The sequence below is a fragment of the Schistocerca serialis genome, chromosome 7 (genome assembly GCF_023864345.2).
Source record: "Schistocerca serialis cubense isolate TAMUIC-IGC-003099 chromosome 7, iqSchSeri2.2, whole genome shotgun sequence".
NCBI classification, from domain to species: domain Eukaryota; kingdom Metazoa; phylum Arthropoda; class Insecta; order Orthoptera; family Acrididae; genus Schistocerca; species Schistocerca serialis.
The window spans coordinates 493,119,664-493,135,351 of NC_064644.1; positions in this window are offsets into that span (position 1 = coordinate 493,119,664).

Sequence of the window (15,688 nt, forward strand, 5' to 3'; positions counted from 1 at the left end):
AACCCTGGGATGCTCCACGGGACACCAAAACAAACATTTTCCTCTAATGTCATAATTACCTGTAAGCATTTTTTAATCCGGTAGAGGGCATAATCGCTTTGAGCACTCGTGCAATTGCGCGTAACATCGATCAAACGAATTTATGAAACGTTCTTCACGAAAAATTGTTAATTCATTTCACTTACAGCGTGTGAGGGAACCAGATGATTATCAACTCAAAGCACAATTTTTGCAGTGGTGCTTTGAGTGGAACAATGTCAGATGCATCTTACATTTCCGTCCTTTGTGCAGTTTACTGACGAAGTAACGTCTCGGCGTAACTGAGTCTTCAACACCCACAACTCGTATGTTTCGTGTGAGGTTAATCCACATGCTAAACTTACGAGCGCTTATTAGTTAAGGTTCTACGTGAATGTGTGGGCAGACGTTGTTGGCGACTATTTAACTGGGCCATATCTCCCACTTAAGCCATAAAATGACAAGCGTCATAACAATATCCTCGCCAGAGTTGCTGGTCGACATATCACTCGCTACAAGACAGCACACGTAGTTCCAGCATGAGGGGGCGCCGGCACGTTTCTGTCGTCCTGTTCATAGTTTCTTGAACCGACAATTTCCAGAAAAGCGGATCGGCAGAGATGGTCCTACTCGATTCTCTGATCCCCCCCCCCCCCGGCTCCCCTCCTGGACTGTTTTGTTTGATGACAGATATCCAGTCTTGTTTACAGATACCCTGTGGATTCAGAAGAGGATCTTGCCCGGGTAACAGCGGCGGCAGTAGAAATTAAGGACACTGGTGCAGTCTTTGACTGAGACAGAACATGACCCACCGGTGTAACCTTTGTTTACAAGTCAACGGAGGCATTTTCGAAGCTCTGTTGTAAGTGAAGTACTTGTGTTAATCTTGTTGTCTCTTAGTAATAAGAAATTATCCGGCCGGTGTAGCCGAGCGGTTTTAGGCGCTTCAGTCTGGAACTGCGCGACCGCTACGGTCGCAGGTTCGAATCCTGCCTCAGGCATGGATGTGTGTGCTGTCCTTAGGTTAGTTTGCTTAAGTAGTTCTATGTTCTAGGAGACTGGTGACCTTAGATGTTAAGTCCCATAGGGCTCAGAGCCATTTGAACCAATAAGAAATTAAAATTTGTTTGTTTTAATTTTTGTACTTAAGAAAAAACATTAGAAAATCTGTTTTCATTGTCCCATGTGACCTCCCAGAGTTCTACATCTACATTTATACTCCGCAAGCCACCCAACGGTGTATGGCGGAGGGCACTTTACGTGCCACTGTCATTACCTCCCATTCCTGCTCCATTCGCGTGTGGTTCGCGCGAAGAACGACTGCCGGAGAGCCTCCGTGCGCGCTCGAATCTCTAATTTTACATTCGTGATCTCATCGGGAGGTATAAGTAGGGGGGAAGCAATACATTCGATACCTCATCCAGAAACGCACCCTCTCGAAACCTGGACAGCAAGCTACACCGTGATGCAGAGCGCCTCTCTTGCAGAGTCTGCCACTTGAGTTTGCTAAACATCTCCGTAACGCTATCACGCTTACCATATAACCCTGTGATGAAACTCGTTGCTCTTCTTTGGATTTTCTCTATCTCCTCTGTCAACCTGACCTGGTACGGATCCCGCACTGATGAGCAATACTCAAGTATGGGTCGAACGAGTGTTTTGTAAGCCACCTCTTTTGTTGATGGACTACATTTTCTAAGGACTTTCCCAATGAATCTCAACCTGGCACCCACCTTACCAACAATTAATTTTATGTAATCATTCCACTTCAAATCGTTCCGTACGCATACTCCCACCAGTGTTTATTCCGCTATCATATAATCATACAATAAAGGATCCTTCTTCCTATGTATTCGCAATACATTTCATTTGTCCACGTTAAGGGTAAGTTGCCGCTCCCTGCACCAAGTGACTTCCGCTGCAGATCTTCCTGCATTTTGCTGCAATTTTCTAATGCTGCAACTTCTCTGTATACTGCAGCATCATCCGCGAAAAAACCGCATGGAACTTCCGACACTATCTACTAGGTCATTTATATATATTGTGAAAGGCAATTCCCCTGAGGCACGCCAGAGGTTACTTTAACGTCTGTAGACGTCTCTCCATTGAGAACAACATGCTGCGTTCTGTTTGCTAAAAACTCTTCAATCCAGCCCCACAGCTGGTCTGATATTCCGTAGGCTCTTACTTTATCAGGCGACAGTGCGGAACTGTATCGAACGCCTTCTGGAAGTCAAGGAAAATGGCATTTACCTGGGAGCGTGTATCTAATATTTTCTGGGTCTCATGAACAAATAAAGAGAGTTGGGTCTCACACGATCGCTGTTTCCGGAATCCATGTTGATACCATTCTGGGTTTCCAGAAATAACATGACACGCGAGTTGTTAGTTTAATTATTTTTCATCCAGAGAAAACTCTCTCTACTTGTTTAAAAACTCTTCATAAAAAAATTTGACAGTAGAGAAAAATATTTGTTTGGCGTCCCGTGCAACCTCACAGAGTTTGTCGGTTTAAATCATTTTCAACTAGTATGGTTCAGCACCACACCCCCTAAGCGTCGAAAATGAAATAACTCTTCTTTGTCAAATGAATATAGTACTTATTTGTTGGAGTCACTCCACTCTGAAACAAAGACGCAATTTCAGAGTGCGCCCTCTAAAGGTTCATACTTTTCGAAGTATTCTTCCTGCGTTCATACCAGCTCGGCATTAGGTCAAGAACTTCCATAGCGTTCCTCGTTAAAATATGAAAACAGACTGACTTGTGATGCTGGAGGCCGCTTAATATCGATATATATGTCATTCGAATTACAAACGTGCGAGAGGCGCATGCATTGCTCTCTGGCTGTTGTGTCAGCCATCGCTGCGGGTTTGCACCATTGCGCACGAACGGCCTGACAGCGAGGAGTTGCTGCGCTTCCTGCTGGTTGGCTACGCTTCCCCTGAAGAACAGAACAGTCAGGCAGCTACCGTCCTCGGCCCCAGTGGAGCGAAGAGCAAACTTCGTTAGTCTCTCGTTCGTAGGCGTACTGGGACAGAGTTTGCGGTGCTCTGATATATTACGGAGTTAGAGAGTTCGTAACTTCTCTATGGATTTTACCGTTATCTGCCACAATTTATGAGCTGCGAAACAACTTCGTCAGGCTCGCAGTCTACAGCCACGAGGAAAATTTCGGAATAAATCGGCTCATAAAACTATCGGGAGATTTCTCGCGCTACGCCGACGATTTAATTAACGACCATATAATTCATTTAGTGACGATATGAGTCCTAAGAGTTGAAGCTTTTCGCGTAGCTAAGAACAGTTTCTTATTTTCTGAGTTGAAGTTCGAAATATAGTGTGGATATAAGACTCAATCAAATTACATTGTTGGGTCAACAAATATTGCAGATTTTTGACGGGACTTATTGCTCTTCTGTCAATATGCAGCAGAACTGGGTTATTTGCTCTATTTTATTCTTACTTATTGTCCTCAGTCGAGACATAATAAGTGATAGAAAATCATAAATGTATAATCTTCTAAATCTCGGCTGTACTTACAATGGAAAAGAGGTTTCTCACTGCCAAAGAAAATAGTACGTCTTCCCTTCTCTCCCCTCCTCACCCCCTGTCTTCTCTTTTCTTTTCCTGTCTTCTTGTTCATATTACTGAATGTGTAATAAAGCGACAGCTCACAATCTCCTATTGACAAGGTGGTAGAAGAGATCGTCTGCCGTTACCTTCCTCTTAATTACGGGTAGTAAGTTGTTTGTGCCAGTGTATTCTTGGCACGTATTAATAGTTTGTGCAGTACTTGGTGATGTGTTTGTATTATAGACAATTTTGGAAGTGGAAAGAAGGAGAAGAATGCCGATAGATAGTGTACTGCCCTGGAATAACAAGGGACCTGACCAACCCAATGTTCCCATTACACTGACGTCAGAAGCTCTCACTCCACGAGATGCTGCAGAGATGTTTAGGATTTAACACACCAACATGGAGCGCAATCATGGGTATAAGAACTGCGTACCATCACTTATTCTGCCCTTACAGACCTATTTGAGTCCACGGAAGTTTCTTTGACTACCAAGATTTTAACGAAATATATCCTAGTACTGTACGTCGCCAGCGTTCGTTAGCGACGTCAGGTACCTCAGAAAGGAGTTCGTAACACGAACTGATATCTAAATTCGATGGGTGCAGGAAAAGCATGGGCGTCCGGAAAAAAACCCAATAAAACGTCTATAGCTGTTGTTACGAATACTCTCTCCAAATTATCGGATTGTTGTCTCCCTGTTTCTGGGAACACTAACTCGTTTTACGTTAGTTTTCTTGCAAAAAATGTTTCAGCCGGTCATAAACAAAATCAATTTTAATTTTAATAATTAACAGCCTCAGTTGAACCGTTTACCTAGAAATTTACCTAGGTTTTAGTCGGGATAACCCAACCTTCTTCAGAATAACAGTAACTACCGTTTGTCCATAGTGGACATCGTCAAGCTAAAACTACAAATCCATAAATTATCGTCAGACTGTAAAACTTATCTGGCACTGCCTCGGCCCCACTTCGCGACCGCGATGCGGCAGCCACAAGTGCTGTACTGGAACTGACGGTAGCGTCATGAGGCCCGCCTAGGCGGACACAATACCTTGCGACTGCACCTAAACTATGTGATGGGTTCTTGTTGGGACAAGACGCGAACCTAACTCCTGACCTTGAATTTACTAGTAAAGTGAAATGGAAGAAAGGTATAGCTGAGGAAAAGGGCGCGTATGTTATCCTGTGCAGAACGTACTTAGATCGACTGTCTTAACATTTATGAAGTATTCATTGGTCGTGATATGAGGAAGACATCACGTGCTTACAAGGCATGGCCTATCTACGAAAATTTTAGTGCTTGAGCACGAAGTTTAATCACCTAAAAAGAACTTAGGAGTGGGAAGGGTAATATAGGTAAATTTCTGAGTAAACGGTGCAACTGAGGCTGTTAATTATCAAAATTAATATTTATACAGTTGCTGACAGGGCCGCGAAATGTTGAAGATATTTAAACATAAACAAAATGTCTAAAGCTAGTTCTTAACAATATTAGTGTGTCGTCAAATATATGAATAACATGTCTACTGCTGTTATGCATCCATTTTCACTCAAAGAACCTTTAATTGATTGTAAGAACATGGAAATGAACTATGATAGACTATCGAAACGATTAATGGAAGTTCTACAAAACCTAACCAATTGTTGATTAATTTTTCAGTAAAATAAGAAGCCACTGATGATGCTACAAACGTGCTGAAACAGGTATAAACCAGAAAACTAATATTACAGGAATTTGTATGTCACAAAAATAGATGGATCACAATCCTATAATTTGTTATGGAAGCACATCAGAGCAACAAAAACCAAGGGACGACTTCCCAAACTTCATTAATTGTCAGCTAGCTTTATTATTGTGCTGCTTACACTTGTGTGCATGAATCGTACGCCGTTGCTTTGATATTTTACATCGCTATATGATAAATTAATGCAATATGACATATGCATATCACCTATCGTTTTTATTTACAATGAGGTGACATAAGTCATACGATAGCCCTTAATATTACGTCGGACCTCCTTTTGCACAACGTAATGCAGAAACTCGATGTGTCATGGGCTCAACAAGTCGTTGGAAGTCCCCTGCAGAAATATTGGACCCTGCTGCCTCTATAGCACGATGGGTGATCAAATTATTCGCTCGAATTGTCCACAGTGTACTTCAAATGAATCGCGAACAACTGTGGCCCAGTGACACGTTGCACTGCCATTCAAAAACATTTCATCGTTGTTTGACAACGTGAAGCCATGACTAGCTCCAAATGGTCTCCAAGTGTCAGAACATAACCATTTCCAGTCAGTGGTCTGTTCAGTTGGAACAGAGGGCCCAATCCATTCCATGACAACAGAGACCACACCATTTGAGCCGTGTATCGACTCGTGCTAGAATCGCCCCACGAGCAGTTGCTGTTCATTTCACCTTGGTGGGACGTTAACAAGCTTCCTTAAGTCCTCCGTTTCAACACTGGAGTTTAAAAAGGAGACACCTAACATGAAGGAGCGGTCACTATCCGTCAACGATGCAGAGAAGACGTGAACTCCGGTGACAGAGCGTGTTGTCGCGTGACCGTGGCGTGTTGGGTACACTTGCGACGCGTGCGCGGTCGGATGTGTGGATCCTTGCCATCGGAGGTCGTGTACTGCCTGTTCGAGCATAATTGCAAGTTAAGTTAGTCGAAGGTTTAATCATTGAGTAATAAGTTTGCGTAACCAGTGTCTCTTCTGCCTTGTGGCATACGGCGATCGAGTTTCCTGTCCCCGGCACCGGTGTAATTGAAGACAGTGATCTTTCCTCCTCCTCTCGTTACTGTCCGATGGGAGGTGTAGTTTTGGCAGTTTAATTGTTTCGCTATTCTGTCGTGGGTTATGAGTGAATTCATGCTTCTTGTTGGTTGATCATGTGGTCGCTCGTTCAGGACTGTGTGGTGTAATGTTTCCTTGCACGAGGTTAGCTCTAACTCTGTCAGCAAGTAAGCCATCTTATTACAAGTTTTCGCTGGCTAAAAGTCGGTGCAGTGACCAGCCTGAGAGTGGCAATTGTGTTTACTGGCGTATTTAAATTCGCCAGTATTCTGCCTAGCCTGAGCATCCTTGAGTGGGTGATTTGTGGCCGCCTTACACGGGTCCGTCATATGTGTTATGTTCTAATGATATTCCAGGGCACATTTGTTTAAAAACTTATTTAAATTCCTCCATTCCTTTATTGCCATTAATCGTGTGTTTGCTGAGACCTTTGATTTTTTTAAATGGCGGTGTTGGTAGCTTCACTACCTCACCGTTCTTCATTAACGAAGGTCTGTATTTACTTCAGTAGCCTGTGTTACTAATGTTCTTTAAACTTTTTTAAACTGTTGTATTGCTATAAATTACTTGATTGGCGTTAGCGGCGTGTTTTGAAAGGCTGTTATTGACGTACTGTAAGCTTCTGTGTTTTTTTTTTTTTAATTTTAAACTGTTGTATTGCTATAAATGACTTGATTGCCGTTTTTAAAACAAATTTTTAAACGGTTGCATTGCTATAAATGACTTGATTGCCGTTAGCAGCGCGTTTTAAAAGGTTGTTTATTGCCGTACTGTTACTTCTATTTTTTTTAAAAAAGGAATTTCTTTTTAAATTGTTGTATTCCTACAAATTACTTGATTGCCGTTAGGGCCGTGTTTAAAAGCTGTTTACTGCCGTACTGCTAGTTTCTGTAAGATATGAATAAAACATTAGTGTGTGAAAATCTCAACTCGACAGTAAACTACTAGAAATTTGGCCCCGTTTCCCAACTTGTTGTGTGGCTTGTAGTAACTGTAACCACTGTGTGTGTCACCATTATGGAGACACCACCAGCTTGCACAATGTCTTGTTCACAACTTGGGTCCATGGCTTCGTGAGGTCTGCGCCACTCTCGCTACCTAGCATCAGCTCTTACCAGCTGAATTCGGTAGTCTTCTGACCAGGACACGGTTTTCCAGTCGTCTAAGGTCCAACCTACCTGGTCACAAGCCCAGGAGAGGCCCTGCAGGCTTTGTGCTGTGAGCAAAGGCACTCGCGTATATTGGCTGCTGCTATAACCCGTTAACGCCAAATCTCGCCACATTGTCTTAAAGAATATGTTCATTGTACGTCCCACATTGGTTTCTGAGGTTGTTTCACGCAATGTTGCTTGTATGTTAGCGCAGACAACCCTGCGCACAAGTTGCTGCTCTCGGTCATTAAGTGAAGGTCGTCGGCCACTGCGCTGTCCGAGGTGAAATGTAAAGCCTGAAATTTGATGTTCTCTGCAGACTGCTGACAATGTGTATCTCGAAATATTGAGTTCCCTAAAGATTTCCGAAACGGAATGTCCCATATGTGTGGCTCTACCATTCCGCATTCAAAGTCTGTCAACTCCCGTCAGTGCAGCCATAATCACATCGGAAACCTCGTCACGTGAATCACCTGAGTACAAATGACAGCTCCGCCAATGCACTGTCCTTTATACACCTTGTGTGCGATACTAGCGCCATCTGTATATGCTTATGTCGCTGTTCAATGACTTTTGTCAACTCAGTGTATTATACATTTCTTCAAGCGTCGATCTCAGTTACATTATTCAATTCACTGTTTCTAGAGTAAAATTGTACATATTGCATTCATGTCTGTATACGCACTAGACAGCATTGAAATGAGTATCAGGCTGTTCATGTAACCGTAGCCGCAATTTTTATAAAGTTTACTGAGGAAGAGTCTAATCCGTATATTCAAAGTACAGACATTCCTGTTTACTTTTAGAAACAGTACTGCGATTTAAAGTCACTTTTAAATATATCGTTATGGTTATGGTTACGGTCACGTATCTTACGAATTACTTTTTAATATTATCATTAACAATTTTCCTTATAGTTCATATATGTGGTTCTGCGAACATAGTTCTTAAGAATTAAGGGAGAGCTCTTGATAACTTCTTAGAGTGGTTAAGGGAACCAACGACGATAGATCTCTATGTGCAGTCCAGACATAGATCCAGTCCACACAAAACAGTAGGTAACTGTTGGTTCACTCATGCTGTATCATTTGTGAGTGAGAGTGGAAGTAAATGCACTACTTACAATCTATTCTCTTGAGACTGGAGCTACATACGAAGTCGCCTCCCAAGTTAAAGAAAAATGCAATATGTTCCCTACATCTCATACACAGCGACGTGTGACCTTACATGAGCCAAATGTGAACTCGTCGCAACTCCTATTTTTCATTGCTGACTATTCAAATTTTGTGTTATGGATTACTTAATTTCAAAATTCACTACCTGCCATTAAAATTGCTACACCACGAAGAGGACGTGCTACAGACGCGAAATTTAACCGACAGGAAGAAGATGCTGTGATATGCAAATGATTAGCTTTTCAGAGCATTCACACAGGGTTGGCTCCGGTGGCAACACCTACAACGTGCTGACACGAGGAAAGTTTCCAACCGATTTCTCATACACAAACAGGAGTTGACCGACGTTGCCTGGTGAAACGTTGTTGTGATGCCTCGTGTAAGGAGAAGAAATGCGTACCATCACGATTCCGACTTTGGTAAAGGTCGGATTGTAGCCTATCCCAATTGCGGTTTATCGTATCGCGACATTGCTGCTCGCGTTGGTCGAGATCCAATGACTGTTAGCAGAATACGGAATCGGTGGTTTCAGGAGGGTAATACGGAACGCCGTGCTGGATCCAAACGGCCTCGTATCACTAGCAGTCGAGATGACAGGCATCTTATCCGCATGGCTGTAACGGATCGTGCAGCCACGTCTCGATCCCTGAGGCAACAGATGGGGACGTTTGCAAGACAACGAATATCTGCACGAACAGTTCGACGACGTTTGCAGCAGCGTGGACTATCAGCTCGGAGACCATGGCTGCGGTTACCCTTGACTCTGCATCACAGACAGGAGCACCTGCGGTGGTGTACTCAACGACGAACCTGGATGCACTAATGGCAAAACGCCATTTGTTCGGATGAATCCAAGTTCTGTTTACAGCATCATGGTGGTCGCATCCGTCTTTGGCGGCATTGCGGTGAACGCACATTGGAAGCGCGTATTCGTCATCGCCATACTGGCGTATCACCCGGCGTGATGGTATGTGGTGCCATTGGTTACACGTCTCCGTCACCTCTTGTTCGCATTGACGGCACTTTGAACAGTGGACGTTACATTTCAGATGTGTTACGACCCGTGGCTCTACCCTTCATTCGATCCCTGCGAATCCCTACATTTCAGCTGGATAATGCATGACCGCATGTTGCAGGTCCTGTACGGGCCTTTCTGGACACAGAAAATGTTCGACTGCTGCCCTGGCCAGCACATTCTCCAGATCTCTCAGCAATTGAAAACGTCTGGTCAATGGTGGCCGAGCTGGCCGAAGTGGACGAGCGGTTAAAGGCGCTGCAGTCTGGAACCGCACGAGCGCTACGGTCCCAGGTTCGAATCCTGCCTCGGGTATGGATGTTTGTGATGTCCTTAGGTTAGTTAGGTTTAACTAGTTCTAAGTTCTAAGGGACTAATGACCTCGGCAGTTGAGTCCCATAGTGCTCAGAGCCATTTGAACCATTTTTGAATGGTGGCCGAGCAACTAGCTCGTCACAGTACGCCAGTCACTACTCCTAATGAACTGTGGTATCGCGTTGAAGCTGCATGGTGAGCTGTACCTGTACACGCCATCCAAGCTCTGTTTGACTCAATGGCCATGCGTATCAAGGCAGTTATTACGGCCAGAGGTGGTTGTCCTGGGTACTGATTTCTCAGGATCTATGTACTCAAATTGCTTGAAAATGTAATCACATGTCAGTTCTAGTATAATATATTTGTCCAATGAATAACTGTTTATCATCTGCATTTCTTCTTGGTGTAGCAGTTTTAATGGCCAGTAGTGTATGACAATAGATATGACCACTGGTGAAAAGCTAGGCAGTTTACTATGATACGAAGTTGAGACATGTATAAAAAAAATTACTTTTTTTAAAGATTATTTTCTTTGAAATGCCGTGAGAAAGATTTCAGAGTCTCCAGCTTCTCCATATTCCCCTCATCCAGCCGGCCGCGGTGTCTAGCGGTTCTAGGCGCTCAGTCCGGAACCGCGCGACTGCTACGGTCGAAGGTTCGAATCCTGCCTCGGGCATGGATGTGTGTGATGTCCTTAGGTTAGTTAGTTTTAAGTAGTTCTAAGTTCTAGGGGACTGATGACCACAGATGTTAAGTCCCATAGTGCTCAGAGCCATTTGAACCATTTTTTGAACCCCTCATCCAGTGCGCTGAACAGTCCACCTGTCACGCGAACGTGGGCAAAGACTGCTTCGTTCATTCCTGCAAGCCAGCAGGCAACTGCCCGATGTCTTCAATGCAGCCAACTGCCTGCGTCACGCTGGTTATCAGTGGCGTCCTCTGAGTGCCTGGCCTCAGGCGATATCCTGATTTTTTTGCGTGTGCACTCTAACACGCATCATTTGTCTCTGCTGGTTAGGAAGTTTTATGATCACTGTTGGTGCTCTTTGCTAAATGACTGAGAGTGGCAAAACTTTTTTGTGCACATTGTGTCTTTCACACTCATATACCAACGAACGTCTTCATACACAGTGTGGTAATTAGCACTGGCATATAAGATAGCAATTCTCTGCTACTTTGCCGTTTCAGCCCATCGACGCGCCTTACTGTACTTACATCATAGAACCGACCGCGCATACGCTTCCACGTAGTGCATGTAGTGGTACTCCTGCACCTTGAGTGGGAGCTTAACCAGCGTTATTTTTGTGAGAGTGGCACACGGACCGTGCATCCGAACGTTGAGCGTTGAGCGTGCCCAGTTTCTGACGTCATAGCGTGGAATAGCACGTTCGGGAGTCTTTCCGAACGTGCAGAGCAATATCTGGCATGTCAGATATTCTGAGCGTGCGTCTCAGCGTTGACCAATGAGATGGCACAACGCCACCTACGTCACACGCACGCCGTCTCCCTTCAGTACAGAGTTGTGAGACGCCATATTGGCATTCGTTACAAGTCTATACGTATGTATGCCGTTTCTGGGCACCAGTAAACTGAGAATCACTGGAAAACCCGTTTTTATCTGTGATTCGTTCCAATAAAATAATGAGAAACATAGTATTCATGGCAAAAGAATTATTGTAATGAGCGTATTATGAGAGTAGGCTATTAGAAGTTAGCGACACACTGAAGATCCACCCACAACGCATTGTTCTTCGTGCAATTTGTTATAATTAAACTTCAATTTGTTGTTGTTGTTGTGGTCTTCAGTCTTGAGACTGGTTTGATGCAGCTCTCCATGCTACTCTATCCTGTGCAAGCTTTTTCATCTCCCAGTACCTACTGCAACCTACATCCTTCTGAATCTGCTTAGTGTATTCATCTCTTGGTCTCCCTCTACGATTTTTACCCCCCACGCTGCCCTCCAATACTAAATTGGTGATCCCTTGATGCCTCAGAACATGTCCTACCAACCGATCCCTTCTTCTGGTCAAGTTGTGCCACAAACTTCTCTTCTCCCCAATCCTATTCAATACTTCCTCATTAGTTATGTGATCTACCCATCTAATCTTCAGCATTCTTCTGTAGCACCACATTTCGAAAGCTTCTATTCTCTTCTTGTCCAAACTATTTATCGTCCATGTTTCACTTCCATACATGGCTACACTCCATACGAATACTTTCAGAAATGACTTCCTGACACTTAAATCAATACTGGATGTTAACAAATTTCTCTTCTTCATAAACGCTTTCCTTGCCATTGCCAGCCTACATTTTATATCCTCTCTACTTCGACCATCATCAGTTATTTTGCTCCCCAAATAGCAGAACTCCTTTACTACTTTAAGTGCCTCATTTCCTAATCTAATTCCCTCAGCATCACCCGACTTAATTAGACTACATTCCATTATCCTTGTTTTGCTTTTGTTGATGTTCATCTTATATCCTCCTTTCAAGACACTGTCCATTCCATTCAACTGCTCTTCCAAGTCCTTTGCTGTCTCTGACAGAATTACAATGTCATCGGCGAACCTCAAAGTTTTTATTTCTTCTCCATGAATTTTAATACCTACTCCGAATTTTTCTTTTGTTTCCTTTACTGCTTGCTCAATATACAGATTGAACAACATCGGGGAGAGGCTACAACCCTGTCTCACTCCCTTCCCAACCACTGCTTCCCTTTCATGTCCCTCGACTCTTATAACTGCCATCTGGTTTCTGTACAAATTGTAAATAGCCTTTCGCTCCCTGTATTTTACCCCTGCCACCTTTAGAATTTGAAAGAGAGTATTCCAGTCAACATTGTCAAAAGCTTTCTCTAAGTCTACAAATGCTAGAAACGTAGGTTTGCCTTTCCTTAATCTTTCTTCTAAGATAAGTCGTAAGGTCAGTATTGCCTCACGTGTTCCAGTGTTTCTACGGAATCCAAACTGATCTTCCCCGAGGTTGGCTTCTACTAGTTTTTCCATTCGTCTGTAAAGAATTCGTGTTAGTATTTTGCAGCTGTGACTTATTAAGCTGATAGTTCGGTAATTTTCACATCTGTCAACACCTGCTTTCTTTGGGATTGGAATTATTATATTCTTCTTGAAGTCTGAGGGTATTTCGCCTGTTTCATACATCTTGCTCACCAGATGGTAGAGTTTTGTCAGGACTGGCTCTCCCACGGCCGTCAGTAGTTCCAATGGAATATTGTCTACTCCGGGGGCCTTGTTTCGACTCAGGTCTTTCAGTGCTCTGTCAAACTCTTCACGCAGTATCATATCTCCCATTTCATCTTCATCTACATCCTCTTCCATTTCCATAATATTGTCCTCAAGTACATCGCCCTTGTATAGACCCTCTACATACTCCTTCCACCTTTCTGCTTTCCCTTCTTTGCTTAGAACTGGGTTTCCATCTGAGCTCTTGATATTCATACAAGTCGTTCTCTTATCTCCAAAGGTCTCTTTAATTTTCCTGTAGGCGGTATCTATCTTACCCCTAGTGAGATAGGCCTCTACATCCTTACATTTGTCCTCTAGCCATCCCTGCTTAGCCATTTTGCACTTCCTGTCGATCTCATTTTTGAGACGTTTGTATTCCTTTTTGCCTGTTTCACTTACTGCATTTTTATATTTTCTCCTTTCATCAATTAAATTCAGTATTTCTTCTGTTACCCAAGGATTTCTACTAGCCCTCGTCTTTTTACCTACTTGATCCTCTGCTGCCTTCACTACTTCATCCCTGAAAGCTACCCATTCTTCTTCTACTGTATTTATTTCCCCCATTCCTGTCAATTGCTCCCTTATGCTCTCCCTGAATCTCTGTACAACCTCTGGTTCTTTTAGTTTATCCAGGTCCCATCTCCTTAAATTCCCACCTTTTTGCAGTTTCTTCAGTTTTAATCTACAGGTCATAACCAATAGATTGTGGTCAGAGTCCACATCTGCCCCTGGAAATGTCTTACAATTTAAAACCTGGTTTCTAAATCTCTGTCTTACCATTATATAATCTATCTGATACCTTTTAGTATCTCCAGGGTTCTTCCATGTATACAACCTTCTTTCATGATTCTTAAACCAAGTGTTAGTTATGATTATGTTGTGCTCTGTGCAAAATTCTACAAGGCGGCTTCCTCTTTCATTTCTGTCCCCCAATCCATATTCACCTACTATGTTTCCTTCTCTCCCTTTTCCTACACTCGAATTCCAGTCACCCATGACTATTAAATTTTCGTCTCCCTTCACAATCTGAATAATTTCTTTTATTTCATCATACATTTCTTCAATTTCTTCGTCATCTGCAGAGCTAGTTGGCATATAAACTTGTACTACTGTAGTAGGTGTGGGCTTCGTATCTATCTTGGCCACAATAATGCGTTCACTATGCTGTTTGTAGTAGCTTACCCGCATTCCTATTTTCCTATTCATTATTAAACCTACTCCTGCATTACCCCTATTTGATTTTGTGTTTATAACCCTGTAGTCACCTGACCAGAAGTCTTGTTCCTCCTGCCACCGAACTTCACTAATTCCCACTATATCTAACTTCAACCTATCCATTTCCCTTTTTAAATTTTCTAACCTACCTGCCCGATTAAGGGATCTGACATTCCACGCTCCGATCCGTAGAACGCCAGTTTTCTTTCTCCTGATAATGACATCCTCTTGAGTAGTCCCCGCCCGGAGATCCGAATGGGGGACTATTTTACCTCCGGAATATTTTACCCAAGAGGACGCCATCATCATGTAATCATACAGTAAAGCTGCATGCCCTCGGGAAAAATTACGGCTGTAGTTTCCCCTTGCTTTCAGCCGTTCGCAGTACCAGCACAGCAAGGCCGTTTTGGTTATTGCTACAAGGCCAGATCAGTCAATCATCCAGACTGTTGCCCTTGCAACTACTGAAAAGGCTGCTGCCCCTCTTCAGGAACCACACGTTTGTCTGGCCTCTCAACAGATACCCCTCCGTTGTGGTTGCACCTACGGTACGGCTATCTGTATCGCTGAGGCACGCAAGCCTCCCCACCAACGGCAAGGTCCATGGTTCATGGGGGGAAACTTCAATTAGTAACATAATTATCTACGATTAACTTCAATTAGTAACATAATTATCTACGATTAACGTTTTTAGCAAGGGGTAACAGAATATTTTTAAGAAGAAGTAGCCTGGTGCTGGTTTGGCGTAATGAGTAACGTCTTTGCCTATAGACGAATTACTAGGAGGGCGATGGTTCGTGTCTTCATACTCACGAAATTTTTTGTTTTCTTAAAATTCACGTTTTTATTTAGTTCTCACACATTATGATTAGTTTAATACAATTATATGCTGTAATATTTGATGTTATGTAAATATAAGTTCACCTTTTTTTGAGGGGTGACTTTGTTGGATTGGCTTAATCTACAGGACAGCTTGCGCTACTTGTATAAAGATATTTTGCTCCTTTTTCTTTTACGCTTCGTAATTCACATGTTGCAAAGATTCTGCTACTGGGTAGGAACAGTGATCATGTAAGACTGACCTTGGGGTTTTACTAAAATGTGGGAATGATGAAATAATGTTTACCTTATGCGGAGAAGTATTCCAAATTTGTACCGCACTGTTTGTAATGGAACT